The sequence below is a fragment of the Aethalodelphis obliquidens genome, unplaced genomic scaffold (assembly GCF_003676395.1).
Source record: "Aethalodelphis obliquidens isolate GAN/ISIS:26980383/991018 unplaced genomic scaffold, ASM367639v1 scaffold41, whole genome shotgun sequence".
Classification (NCBI taxonomy): Eukaryota; Metazoa; Chordata; class Mammalia; order Artiodactyla; family Delphinidae; genus Aethalodelphis; species Aethalodelphis obliquidens.
In genome coordinates this window covers 15089009-15103447 of record NW_020837985.1, presented here as the reverse complement: position 1 = coordinate 15103447, position 14439 = coordinate 15089009, and the positions used below count along the sequence as shown (strand labels likewise).

General features: G+C 43.5%; 1 protein-coding gene across 15 annotated transcripts in view; it reads left to right on the top strand.

Annotated features, from left to right (window-relative positions):
- PTK2 (protein tyrosine kinase 2) overlaps window positions 1–14439 on the top strand; it is a 253726-nt gene that overhangs the window by 47989 nt on the left and 191298 nt on the right. The window contains exon 3 of one of the 15 annotated variants that reach the window (XM_027077974.1): window positions 9494–9738. The exons of the other annotated variants lie outside the window; for them this stretch is intronic. The gene's annotated coding sequence lies outside the window, so the exon portion shown is untranslated. The remainder of the gene's footprint in view (window positions 1–9493; window positions 9739–14439) is intronic. 15 annotated transcript variants of the gene reach the window in all.

Here is a 14439-nt window from a genome sequence, read left to right as displayed (position 1 = left end):
TTGTAGGTCCTTTTCTTCTCTTGTGTTTCCCACTTAGAGAAGTTCCTTTAGCATTTGTTGTAGAGCTGGTTTGGTGGTGAGGAATTCTCTTAGCTTTTGCTTGTCTGTAAAGCTTTTGATTTCTCTGTCGAATCTGAATGAGATCCTTGCTGGGTAGAGTAATCTTGATTGTAGATTCTTCCCTTTCATCACTTTAAGTATATCATGCCACTGCCTTCTGGCTTGTAGAGTTTCTGCTGAGAAAGCAGCTGTTAAGCATACGGGAGTTCCCCTGTATGTTATTTGTCATTTTTCTCTTGTTGCTTTCAATAATTTTTCTTTGTCTTTAATTTTTGTCAGTTTGATTACTATATGTCTTGGCATGTTTCTCCTTGGCTGTATTCTGCCTGGGACTCTCTGCGCTTCCTGGACTTGGGTGGCTATTTCCTTTCCCACGTTAGGCAAGGTTTCAACTATAATCTCTTCAGATATTTTCTCTGGTCCTTTCTCTCTCTCTTCTCCTTCTGGGACCCCTATAATGCGAATGTTGTTGCGTTTAATGTTGTCCCAGAGTTTTCTTAGGCTGTCTTCATTTCCTTTCATTCTTTTTTCTTTGTTGTGTTCCGCGGCAGTGAATTCCACCATTCTGTCTTCCACGTCACTTATCCGTTCTTCTGCCTCAGTTATTCTGCTATTGATTCCTTCTAGTGTATTTTTCATTTCAGTTATTGTTCATCTCTGTTTGTTTGTTCTTTAATTCTTCTAGGTCTTTGTTAAACATTTCTTGCATCTTTTTGATCTTTGCCTCCATTCTTTTTCCGAGGTCCTGGATCATATTCACTATCATTATTCTGAATTCTTTTTCTGGAAGGTTGCCTTTCTCCACTTCATTTAGTTGTTTTTCTGGGGTTTTATCTTGTTCCTTCATCTGGTACATAGCCCTCTGCCTTTTCATCTTGTCTGTCTTTCTGTGAATGTGGTTTTTGTTCCACAGGCTGCAGGATTGTAGTTCTTCTTTCTTCTGCTGTCTGCCCTCTGGTGGATGAGGCTATCTAAGAGGTTTGTGCAAGTTGCCTGATGGGAGGGAATGGTGGGGAGTAGAGCTGGGTGTTGCTCTGGTGGGCAGAGCTCAGTAAAACTTTAATCCGCTTGTCCGCTGATGGGTGGGGCTGGGTTCCCTCCCTGTTGATTGTTTGGCCTGAGGCGGCCCAACACTGGAGCCTACCCAGCTCTTTGGTGGGGCTGATGGCGGACTCTGGGAGGGCTCACGCTAAGGAGTACCTCCCAGAATTTCTGCTGCCAGTGTCCTTGTCCCCACGGTGAGCCACAGCCACCCCCTGCCTCTGCAGGAGACCCTCCACCACTAGCAGGTAGGTCTGGTTCAGTGTCCAGTGGGGTCACTGCTCCTTCCCCTGGGTCCCGATGCACACACTACTTTGCGTGTGCCCTCCAAGAGTGGAGTCTCTGTTTTCCCCAGTCCTGTCAAAGTCCTGTAGTCAAATCCCACTAGCCTTCAAAGTCTGATTCTCTAGGAATTCCTCCTCCTGTTGCCGGACCCCCAGGTCAGGAAGCTTGACGTGGGCCTCAGAACCTTCACTCCAGTGGGTGGACTTCTGTTGTATAAGTGTTCTCCAGTGTGTGAGTCACCCGCCCAGCAGTTATGGGTTTGATTTTATTGTAATTTCACCCCTCCTACCATCTCATTTTGGCTTCTCCTTTGTATTTGGATGTGGGGTATCTTTTTTGGTGAGTTCCAGTGTCTTCCTGTCGATGATTGTTCAGCAGTTAGTTGTGGTTGCCGTGCTCTCACAAGAGGGAGTCGGCCAGACTATTTCTTAAGACCTAAATGGGAAAGATTTGGGCATCCTCAAGTGATAGTTTTGTTCTGGACACGAAGTGTTGGCTGCCTGTTGTGTTTATGTGGAAACTGTCGATCCTAAATTTACCCTCTTTTGGTGGACTGAGGGCAGATGAGACTTGGTTAGTCTTGGAGCTGAGCTTTCACCGTTCAGGGCTGAAGTTTATTGTGTCATACATATGTCAGTAGCAGGGGTGTATTTGAGAAAACTTTGATCACTTGTGTGCTTAATTTTGTCATAATTTCTGTTATAAATTTCTTGAATGAAAAATGTTGAATTCATGAATATATAAAAGATTTTTTTAATTATTAAAAATGTATTGACTCTCTTGAGTTTGACTTTTTAGAGTAAATCTTTAGATGTAGAGACTTGTATTTATTAGGTACTGAAGAGAATTTTCTGTGTGGTGCATACTTCTGGAAGATTAAAGAAAATGTATCCTCCTTTTTCTTTGCTCCCAAACCCCACCTTACTTTTACTCAGGTAAGAAGATTGAACAGGGAAAAAGGTGGGGTGTAGCTTTTTATGCAAAATATTCTGATTATGTAAATGGAGTCAGTTCATAAGTGGATTTTATCTGGAAGAGGAGGATAAAAAGCATGGTCAAATGTTTGCATGGCATTTACACAATAATCATGATGGCTGTTTTTACTGTAGGACATACTGTGGCTGCTGTCAGGAATTCTCCCAAATGGCAGTGCAGAGCAGAGGGTTTCCTTAGCTGCAGTAGCAGACTTAGTGACCGTGCCTTCTTTGTGTTGGCCTAACTCTGTGTAAGGGAGACAAAAAATGGATTTACTGTAGATTGTGATAGATGTACACAGAGAGGAGAGTGTATTTTGTCTCTTATCTAACTGTTAGAATGAGGTGGAGATCAGCTAAGTTTGAGAATATTAAGAATGAGATAGTCCTGAGTATAGTTTTCAAAAGAAGAAGTAATTTCAGTCAACTACTGTATGGAAAGGTTATATTGTAGTAAGTATAGATTGTACCTTTGAGGTCACATGGAAACAGGTGTAAGTGTACTTGGTATATTTTGAGACTAGGAATGTGTAGTTACATTTTACAGGAAACTCTGCAGGTGGTAATGCTGTTATTTTTGTGTTCTCTTTTTTTCTTGTTAGATTAATTCATATTTCTGTTCACTTAAAGATAATATTTGATTTCCATAAAAAGTTTAGGAAATAAACATTAGGAAATTCCTATACTCAAAGGTAGTTCTTAGGTGGTAATTCAAGGATGCCAATAAAAGGAATATGCTTTAAGCCACCTGTAGTTATATCCAGACTGTATATGTATTTATAGCAAAAAATAAACGTATGTTCTCTCATAAATTTAAATGCATTTTATACAGACACATTCATTTCATAACTTTGTTTTCAGCAAAATCAGATTTGGAGATATTTAAAGCCACAGCTGAAGTAAATTACAATTTCCCCAGGAAATAACTATAAAAGTACGCAATAATGATTATAAAAAGAAAATTTAAATACTTGAGAGTATTTTTGCAGATTCTTGGCTCTTCTCCTCCCAATCACATAATGGAAAGTAAAATAATTTTTTTTTTTTTTTTTGCGGTACGCGGGCCTCTCACTGCTGTGGCCTCTCCCGTTGGGGAGCACAGGCTCCGGACGCGCAGGCTCAGCGGCCGTGGCTCACGGGCCTAGCTGCTCTGCGGCATGTGGGATCTTCCCAGACCGGGGCACGAATGCGTGTCCCCTGCATTGGCAGGCGGATTCTCAACCACTGCGCCACCAGGGAAGCCCTTCATCTGTTTTTGATGTTTAGTTTTCTGTTTTTGAATGAACAACTTTACTAGCTGAGGATGCATGCAGAGGTCATATCCCCAAAGAACAATAGTCCACATAATGGCTTTAATTAACTGAAAGAAGTTTTTCCCTAAAAGATTATGTTTCTAGGAAGTTTTTAAAAAAATTTTGTTCTTGCGAGTATCTCATGTCTTAATGGATTGAACAGCTGCAGGTAAAGGTAAGTTTTTAGAACTTTTGTGGGATTTAATTTGAAAATTTCATATAGTGTTTAATAGATAGATAGATAGATAGATAGATAGATAGGTACTTTTGTGTTGGGCTTCTTTTACTTAGCATAATGTTTTCAGGTTTCATCCATGTTGTAGCCTGTGTCAGTACCCTTCCTTTTATTGCTGGCAGGAAATATACTACATTTGCGTTTAGGTTTTTAGCCTGCCAGAACCTCTCCTGCTTTTCTGTCCTCCAGCAGCAGTTTTCTGTGGTTGCAGAGCCCGGGGTTTCAGCCTCCTTGTTTGCAGGATTAGCAAATCAATACCAAAGTTCACAGTAGCTGCAGTAGATCAGCTCAGCTTTGTGGTTCCTCACACTCTGAAGCATTAGCCCCTCTTGTTCTCAGTGCCCTAGCAACTCTCTGATTATTGTATTTTATCCACTTTTCCTGTTTTTTTTAGAGGAAATGCTGTTCTACTGTCCACTGTTGGATCTGCCTTGGGTTCAGAAATCTCAAAAAAAGGGGAAGGAGGAGTCTTTGAATAAGTTAGCTATTTACAAACTCTCTCCTCTTTTCTAGCCGTCAGGCCCTGCCAGCGTGGCTTGTGGATTTAAGCTGTTGCCGCTGTTATTCTGGATCTTTGGACTAGAATAAGGAGGATTTCTGCTGTATCACAGGAGGTGCAAATAGCCATAATCAAGCATGGATTTTGCTCACACATTTTTAGGGCTTGCCTCCTTCATTTCAGGTCCGACATTTATGAATTCAAGAGTTTGCTGGTCCAGTGTAAAAAATGCATTGCAACTGTTTCAAATAAAATAGATACGCTTTGACAGTTTAGTTACTGTGTTTTTGGTCCTTGAAAAGAAGTGTTAAATAGCTTGTTGTTCTCAGAAGGGAACTTTTAAAATTGCATGATTGTATTTGACGTGCCTTGGGCAGAAATGTTTCTAGTTTCACAAACTCCCTAGGTGATATGCCCTGGATGCCTGGGTGTGGGGAGCCTTGGGGTTGAGGTGGACAGGGCCAGTGGAGTGGGGATGGGTATGTGTGGGCAGGACTCTGGTGAGGCATGTCTCAGGGACCCCAAAATCTCAGTAATCAAGATAAGTAATCGTTTTTGTTTTTAAATTTTTTGGCTGTGTTGGGTCTTCTTTGCTGCACGTGGGCTTTCTCTAGTTGCAGCGAGCGGGGGCTGCTCTTCGTTGCGGTGCGTGGGCTCTAGGCGTGCAGACTTAAGTAGTTGTGGCACGTGGGCTCAGTAGTTGTGGCTCATGGGCTCTAGAGCTCAGTCTCAGTAGTTGTGGCGCACGGGCTTAGTTGCTCCGTGGCATGTGGGATCTTCCCGGACCAGGGCTCGAACCCATGTCCACTGCATTGGCAGGCAGAGTCTTTACCACTGCGCCACCGGGGAAGCCTAAGATAAGTAGTACGTTAATGCAGCATTTTTAGAAGTCAGGATTTAATGCAAAAAATCCCTGATGGATGATACCAAACTTAAATGAAGACAGGATCATTATTACTCATTTTTCCTTTTGCCCCAGCACTGTTCCTTGTTCTGTCTTAACTTCTACTTACTTTGGGTTTAATTTGCTAATGTTTTTCTTATTTCTTAAGGTAAAAACATAGACAACTCATGTTTTTAGCTTTTAAATATAAGTGCTTAACGTTAATTCCCTCTACGCACCCAGCACTCCTTTAGCTGCATCCTGAAGATTTTGATGCTCTGTTTTTGATCATTCTATTCTGAACATTTGGTCAGTTTCCCCTGTGATGTGTTGTTGGTGTGTCATTGGGAAGGTGGTTTACTTGCTGAATATTGGGAACTGCGCTAGGGCAGTTCTTTAACAGGGTTGTTTGTCTGTCTGTTTGTTTTGCGGCACGCGGGCCTCTCAACCACTGCGCCACCAGGGAAGCCCTAAGATAGTTATTTTTTATGTTCATTTACTATTTGAACTAAAATATACAGGGTACATTTGGTGGGATTCACATGGGCGGGAAATGAGTCCTAACTCTCTCTATGTGAATCACTGTTCCCACTTGTGTAACCACCCACAGGTCCTCTGTGTGTACGAGGAGGTGCATGTGCGTGCATCTTTCTTTTGCTTTATATCAAAATGTATTTTACATACTCTTCCATACATTTTTTTATTACTTAAAATATGTATCTTGAAAATCCTTGCATTTTGAGACTGGGAGTTGCCTTAACTCTTTATAGTACATGTTGCTTTTTTGCATTAATGAGTATTTTCCAGTATGAATGAAAACTTTTCTGCAAACACAATTTTTTAATGCTTGTATAGTGACTCATTTTTTTTTTTGCGGTACGCGGGCCTCTCACCGCTGCGGCCTCTCCCGCCGCGGAGCACAGGCTCCGGACGCGCAGGCCCAGCGGCCATGGCTCACAGGCCCAGCCGCTCCATGGCATGTGGGATCCTCCCAGTCCGGGGCATGAACCCGCGTCCCCCGCCTCGGCAGGCAGACTCTCAACCACTGCGCCACCAGGGAAGCCCAGTGACTCATTTTGATGTTCCAAACTTTATTTGCTCATTTCCCTTCTTTTGAGCATGTCCCCAGTTTTTCAGTGTCGCAGATAAACCTATGAATCATTTAAGCCTCAAACTGTACAGGAAATTTACTGGGGGTTTCTTAGACCAGTCTACCAGGAGCCGGAACTGTGGGTGCTGGGACTTATGTGCTTGTCCTCTGTGAGCTCTGAGCTCCTCAGTGGCCTGGGCTCTGTCCCAGTTATTTTTGGATCCCTGGTGTTTAAGTCATTGCACCAGCACAGAAGATGCAGAGTAATGCACTGATAATGCTGTACTCTCAAAGCCCTTTGTGTTGTGAGATTTAATTCTCCTAACAACTGTGAACAGTAGATGCCATTTTAAACTTCATTTAATTGATGAGAAAACCAAGTCAGGGAGAGGACAACATTGGGCTTTCAGGCTTAACGGTGTGGAAAAGATGAAATGATTTGGGCTTTGGAGTCACATGTGACTTTGACTTTTACGAAATCTGATCTTACCCCAAGTCCTTTACCTCTCTAAGCCTGTTGCCTTTTTCTTGAAAATGGTGATATTAGTAATAATCTCAAAGTTTATTAGGGGATTAATTTTTTTAAGCCACATAAAGCCCCCTTGTCCAGTGCTGGACCAGTATCAGCAGTGCCGGACCAGTATCCAGCCTAGTCAAGGACCGGTTGTTGTCTCTCTTTTTACTGCCTCTTGCACTTCGAGCTCGTTCTGACGTCTCAAGGCTTTCCCCCTTGTCTGTAAAAGTAGACATAATTATATCGTATTTGCAGTTCCGTTGTAAAATATAAGTGAGATTCACTCTTTTAAAGTGGTTTTAACATTTTAAAAAATTTTTTATTGGGATAGACAAAAAACAGAACATAAAATTTACCATCTTACCTGTTTTTAAGAGTGTTGGTCAGTGGTGTTAAGTGTATTCACATAATTGTGAAACAGATCTCTAGGGCTTATCTTGCGAATCAGAAGCTTTGTACCCCCTCTTCCCTTCTCCCCAGCGCCTGGCAGCCACCATTCTGCTTCCTGTTCCTGCGAGCTTTACTACTTCAGGTGCCTCCAGTAAGTGGAATCATACAGTATTTGTGCTTATTTCACATGTGACAGGCTTTCCTTCCTTTCAAAGGCTGAATAATATTCCACTATAATTTACACCACATTTTATTTATCCTTTCAACCATTCCACTATTGTGAATAATTGCTGTGAACATAGGTGTGCAAATCTCTTCAAGACCCTGCTTTCAGTTCTTTTGGGTGTGGAATTCCCGCAGTGGAATTGCCGGATCGTATGGTAGTTCTATTTTTGATTTTTTTGAGGAACCTCCATACTGTTTTCTGTAACAGTTGCACCATTTTACTTTCCCATCAGTGGTATGCAAGGGTTCCAGTTTCTCCACATCTTCACCAGCACTTGTTATTTTCATATTTAAAAAAAAAAATAATAATCATCCTAATAGGCGTGAGGTTGGTTTTAATAACTTTTAAAAATTGAAGTATAGTTGATTTACAATGCTGTGCCAATCTCTGCTGTCCAGCACAGTGACTCAGTTATACACATAGAGACATTCTTTTTTTAATATTCTTTTCCATTATGGTTTATCACAGGATATTGAATATAGTTCCCTGTGCTATATATACATTAGGACCTTATGGTTTATCCATTCTTTTTTTTTTTTAAGTGTTGGTTTTACCAATTTATTTTATTTATTTATTTATTTTTGGCTGTGTGGGGTCTTCGTTGCTGCACGCAGGCTTTCTCTAGTTGCAGCGAGCGGGGGCTACTCTTCGTTGCGGTGCGTGGGCTTCTCATTGTGGTGGCTTCTCTTGTGGAGCACGGGCTCTAGGCACACGGGCTTCAGTAGTTGTGGCACGTGGGCTTAGTAGTTGCGGCTCGCGGGCTCTAGAGCGCAGGTCAGTAGTTGTGGCGCACAGGCTTAGTTGCTCCGTGGCATGTGGGATCTTCCCGGACCAGGGCTCGAACCCGTGTCCCCTGCATTGGCAGGCGGATTCCTAACCACTGCGCCACCAGGGAAGCCCTTGTTTATCCATTCTAAATGTAATAGTTTGAGTCTACCAACCCCAAGCTCCCAGTCCATTCTCTCCCTCTCCCCATCCCCCTTGGCGGCAACCTCAAGTCTGTTCTCTATATGTGAGTCTTGTTTCATCGATAGGTTCATTTGTGCCATATTTTAGATTCCACGTATAAGTGATATCATACGGTATTTGTCTTTCTCTTTCTGACTTACTTCACTTAGTATGATAATCTCTAGTCACATCCATGTTTCTGCAAATGGTGCGTGGGCTCCAGTTGAGGCGTTTGGGCTCAGTAGTTTGTGGCGTGCAGGCTTAGTTGCCCCATGGCATGTGGGATCTTAGTTCCCTGACCAGGGATCGGACCCCTGTCCCCTGCATTGGAAGGCGGATTCTTTACCACTGGACCACCAGAGAAGTCCCTAATAACATTTTTGTTTGTTTGTTTGTTTTTGTTTTTAATAAATTTATTTATTTTATTTATTTTTGGTTGCACTGGGTCTTTGTTGCTGTGCACGGGTCTTCTCTAGTTGCGGCGAGCGGGGGCTACTCTTTGTTGCGGTGCACGGGCTTCTCACTGCGGTGGCTTCTCTTGTTGCGGAGCACCGGCTCTAGGCGCGTGGGCTTCAGTAGTTGTGGCATGCGGGCTCAGTAGTTGTGGCTCACAGGCTCTAGAGCGCAGGCTCAGCAGTTGTGGCGCATGGGCCTAGCTGCTCCGCGGCATGTGGGATCCTCCTGGACCAGGGCTCGAACCCGTGTCCCCTGCATTGGCAGGCGGATTCTTAACCACTGCGCCACCAGGAAAGCCCCCTAATAACGTTTTTTAATGATAAAAATTTTTAGGTAGAGTTGGAAAAGTGACTCTGTAAATTTTTGCTAAGTTAGAATAATGTCTGTTGATACCAGTGTGACAAGAGCAAAATCATAGAGGAGGCCGATTGACAAAGAAAAGCAACCACTACGCAGCTGTGTTTGGGAAGAGACGCCATCTTATTTGTGCCTCTTACTCAGAATATGATTGAAGAAAGGACTGGATCCATACTGGGTGTTTCTAGTGTTTCTTGAAAATGGAGTATAGAGTCACATTGTAGAAACACTTTCCTTTTCCAGGCCACAGCGAGGGATAATTTAAAGTGTAGATGGTTGACGTCTCCCTCTTTATAGCTGAGGAATGTAGGTTGCAGAAGAGACTCATTCACCACCAGGGGTCCCCCTGGCACCAGCGCCCCTTCCAGCTATAGCTGCTTGCAACCTGCAACCACATGGCCTGATTTCTAGCAAGACTCCAGAGGTTCTCTCCGCTTCAGTTACCTAATTCGGGGAGCCAGTCCTACCTTCGCTATTTGCTAAATAAGGTGAGTGGTCAAACTGTGGATAAATTGGATTTATAGGGTATGGTGAGGAAATGATGAGGTAAGTTGGATATGTATATGCATGCCCAATACAGTAAAAGTTTCAAAGTTGATTTGAACAGTTGCAACATTAAAATAAATACTCGATTGCCTTTTGATACTTGTGTCATTTTGGTTAATATAAACAGAATACCCCTCTATAACATATGTAGTTAGGTTGAAAATTTTGGTGTCTTGTCCCATCCTATGTTACTATACCTCTACCACTCACTATATTTGAAAAACTAAGGAAGCATTCTTCTTACACATTTCAGGACCCTTTTTTTCCCTCTTAAACTTAATGGCGAGTAACCTCCCAGCAGTTTTTAAACCTGGAATTTAGCGCTGCTCTTTTACATGGCAAAATAAACAAGAAATGGCCACGAATTAGTGTCTCTGGAAATATTCTAGTTTAGCATTGTTTTTAAAAGTTAATTAATTAATCAATTAATTTGGTTGCGTTGGGTCTTAGTTGTGGCAGGTGGACTCCTTAGTTGCAGCTCCAGGACTCCTTAGTTGCAGCATGCAGACTCCTTAGTTGTGGCATGTGAACTTCTAGTTGCAGCATGCATGTGGGATCTAGTTCCCTGACCAAGGATCAAACCCAGGCCGCCTGGATTGGGAGTGCAGAGTCTTATCCACTGCACCACCAGGGAAGTTCTGAGTATTGTTTAGATTAATAATAAGTTCAAAATTTTCTGCCTTTTAATTTTTTGAATTTATTTATTATTTTTGGCTGTGTTGGGTCTTCGTTGCTGCGTGCAGGCTTTCTCTAGTTGCAGCGAGCGGGGCTACTCTTCATTACGGCGCGCGGCTTCTCTTGTGGAGCACAGGCTCTAGAGTGCGTGGGCTTCAGTAGATGTGGCACGTGGGCTCAGTAGTTGTGGCTCATGGGCTCTAGAGCACAGGCTCAGCAGTTGTGGTGCACGGGCTTAGTTGCTCCACGGCCTGTGGGATCTTCCTGGAGCAGGGCTGGAACTTGTGTCCCCTGCATTGGCAGGCAGATTCTTAACCACTGCACCACCAGGGAAGCCCTTCTGACTTTCTAGAAGGCATTTTCCTTCTGTTTCATATATCTCAGTGTGGCTTAATCCAGTGGTATGTTTATCTCCTGGTGGTTTTGATGCATCTCTCAGGTACCAGCTGCATGTCCAGCATCTTACCTGAATTTGTTTTTGGCAGGATTGCTGACACCAGGGACTGTGATGGGATGTTGTGTAGGGGAGAGAGTGGCCCGTCTGTCTTGCGTTCTTTCCGTGGGCGTGTTTCTTCCCTTCCTTTCTTGTCCCTTTGGTCCTCACTCTGACTCAGTCATCCTCTGTAGGTTGGGTGGGGCCTGCTTTCTGACTCTCTCTGGAAAGCTTTGCAGTCTCTGCAGGTAGCATCACTGTAGGTGGTGGTTGAAGTGTGTGGTCTGGCGGGTGTCCGAGTGCCCGTGCATATCCCAGCTCTGCCGCTGACCAACTAGCTTGATGTTAGGTATGTTACTTAATCTCTCTGTTCCTCAGTTTGTTCACATGTCACATGTGGATTATAATATCATCTACCTCATTGGTTGTTGTAAGTACTAATTGAGAAAATAGGTGTAAAGCACTCAGCAAATTAATGAGGAACACAGACTGTGGAGCCTGGCTGGCTGAGTTTGATTTCCAGCTTTGCACCTTAGAAGCTCTGTGACCTGGAACAAGTTATCTCTCTGTGCTCCAGTTTCTTCATCTGTGCAGTGGGGGTAATAGAGTCTGCCTCTATTGTGGGATAAAAGTACTTAGAACAGGGCTGGGTACGTAGTAAGCATTAGCTTGGCATCATCATTATTATTATATTTTCATCATTATTAGTGTTGCTGTTCTGCTCTTTTGTGATTGACACGTCATCACTGTTCAATAGGTGATAGGTATTGTCATTGTCCTTGTTTTACAGGTGAACAGACTTAGGTTCAGGATGGTGAAATGATTCTTTCTTTGTCTTACGGATAGAACTGGGGCTCCTTTGCGTCTTCCAGTTGCAAATTCAGTGCCTTCCTCAGCTTCCCCAGAGTTCCTCCAGATTAATGGAAGGGAGGTATGGTAATTGTTATGAAAGTTGGCAGGGAAAGCAAGTAATACCAATACCAAGACCTTTCGGAATATTTTGTGTTTTGCGACCTATTGTCTGTTTGTCTTCAGAAGGTGATTATAGCCATTGTTAAGCTTGAATTTCTTTAGTTCTTACCAAGTCATAATTTTTATTGATACTAAAATTTTCAGAAAAAATTTTTTCTGTGTTTGTGGTGGAAACAGTGAGGCGCAATGACACAGAAGTGGTAATTCTATGAGTCTTAACTGGAAGTAAACTTAGAACAGGATACCCGGCTGCAGAAGTTAGGGTATGTTGTAACTATCAGTTGCCAGTGGAGGCATCATATTGTGAAAGTTTTGATTTTATTTCAGTCTTTAACTTTTGATTAATGAAGGTAAATTTTGAATTGTGTGTGTATAATGTGAATTATAGTGTTCTTTTACATTCCTCCTGTTGGTTGACATAAAAGCATTTACCAGTGCTTTACTCTTGTAAGAAGTACTGCCCTAAAGTTTTGGTACTAACTTAAGGCAAACTAGTAAAACCATGATAACCGTCTGAGAACTGTGAAAGTCAGAGTTGTATCTCTGTGAGCTGCTTTTGTGACATTTACAAGCAGTTTGTTTCTTAATAGTTCTTTCCCAGTGACTTTCTTATTTAAGGCCAGGTTTCTGTAGGGAAGCCGGATTGGACAAAATTATACAGTGTATGAAGGGTTTTTCTGCTCACTGATCTTGCTTATGGCATTGTTTGCTAGCCGTCTGATCTCACACATTAGTTTCACTATTGCTCTACTAAAATCTGCAGTTCTGATTGGAGTATCAGAATACTACAGTTGTGTGATTTATTTTTTATGTGGGATGAGGAAGGGCATTCCACATGGTTTTTGTAGAATTTATATCAATTTTTCTTTTTCCATTCTTATGGGGGAAGAAAAGCAAGGTTTACAACATGTGTAATTCACGTATTCATGCAGTAAATATTTTTCAAGCCCCTGTGCTGGGTCCTGGAGGTGAAGCAGCGCCCAAGACTGAGGCAGGCCACGCTGTCGTGGAGCTTCGTGTCGGGTCCTGATACCTAGAATCTCTGATGCTTTCCCTATGGTTGTGGCCTCTAGAATAATAGAACTTCCCTCTGCCGCGCCCTCATTACCTGCAGGGCTTAGAAGAATGTGTGCAATGCGGCCTGCACATTTTACTTTCCGTTTTAGCAGTGAGGCCCCGGAGGTGGCGTGCAGAACCGACGACGTCCTTCCCGCCGTGGAGAGTGCATTGCAGTGGGGCAGTCAGACAGCGGGCGAGGTGCAGAGTAAGGCACGTGGTGGTGTAGACGGGGTCGTGCTGTGAGGAGGTGAAGCTGGGTTAGGGTATGGGCTGTGCAATTTTAGATGAGGCGGTCAGGATAGGCCTCGTGGAGTAAGTGACATTTGAGCAAAGGCTCGGAGGAAAGGGAGTGAGCCTTGTGGTTATATCTGGGGCAAGAGTGTCCAGCCTAGAGGGAGAGGCAGGCAGTGTAAAGGCCCTGAGGTGTCATGCGTGGCTCGTGTGGGCAAAGGGCAACAGGGAGCTCAGTGTGGTTGGAGCTGAGAAAGCCCGGGGGCGGGGATGGTGGTGGTGAGGAGGTGGGGCTGTAGATGGTAGGGGAGTCTCCTGGCACAGGGATTTGCAGACCATCCTTGGTGTGCAGGTCACCTGTTCAGGGGAGTTGGGGAACGTTTGGTGAGTTTTAGCAAAGGAGTGAAATGGTGTGATTGATGTTTTGAAAGAAAGGGTCAGTTGCAGCTGCTGGCTTGAGAATTGATTGTGGAGCCGCGAGACAAAAAACAGGGGGCTGGGCGGTGGGGAGGCCTGTGGGTGCCAGATGGCAGCGGGCGGGGGGAGGTCACGGCCCAGGTGTAGTCTGAAGGCAGGGATGGTGGGTTTCGCTGATGGAATGCTTTGATCTAAGAGACAGAAAAAGAAGTCGAGGTGACCAAGGCTTGGGGCCTGAGCAAACAGTAATCTTTCTATTTAAAGTAAATGTTAATTAAGAGTTTACTTGTTAAGTGGGACTTACCAGAGTTGCTCTTAGCTAGACTGATACTCTAAAGAGGTTGTTTAAATACCAAAGAGCTTTTTATATTAATATATAGAATGTCATGAATCAGAGCATAAAGGGATTGCTTACTTTTTTCACTTGTGTTCCCATTCTTTTCAAGATGTCACTGGATTGGGAATTTAAAAGCATAAGTTGTTTTAATATTTAGCAGAAAGAAAATAGTAGTTATATCACCAAACTTAGGCCTGAGACAGATCACTCCACCTCTGAACCTCAGGATCCTCTTCTGCAGAAAAGGGGAAGGAAGTGCTTTGGTGGGATTGTGTTAAGGGTTAAACTCGGTTGTTTTATGTGTGAAAGCACCTGGCACAGTGCTGGTCCGCAGGTGCTTTTCTGCTGTTTGCAGAGCACCTGTGTCCTCTCCTGCTCTCACACCGGCTGCTCTTTCTTTTCAGTCGCCGCAGTGGTTCTTAACTTTCTTGTAGCTGCTGCTTCCATCTGGGCTCTGCTTCATCAGGCAGCCACTGTTCCCTGTTTCCTGGAGAAGTTTATGCTTCTCTGTATCTTTCC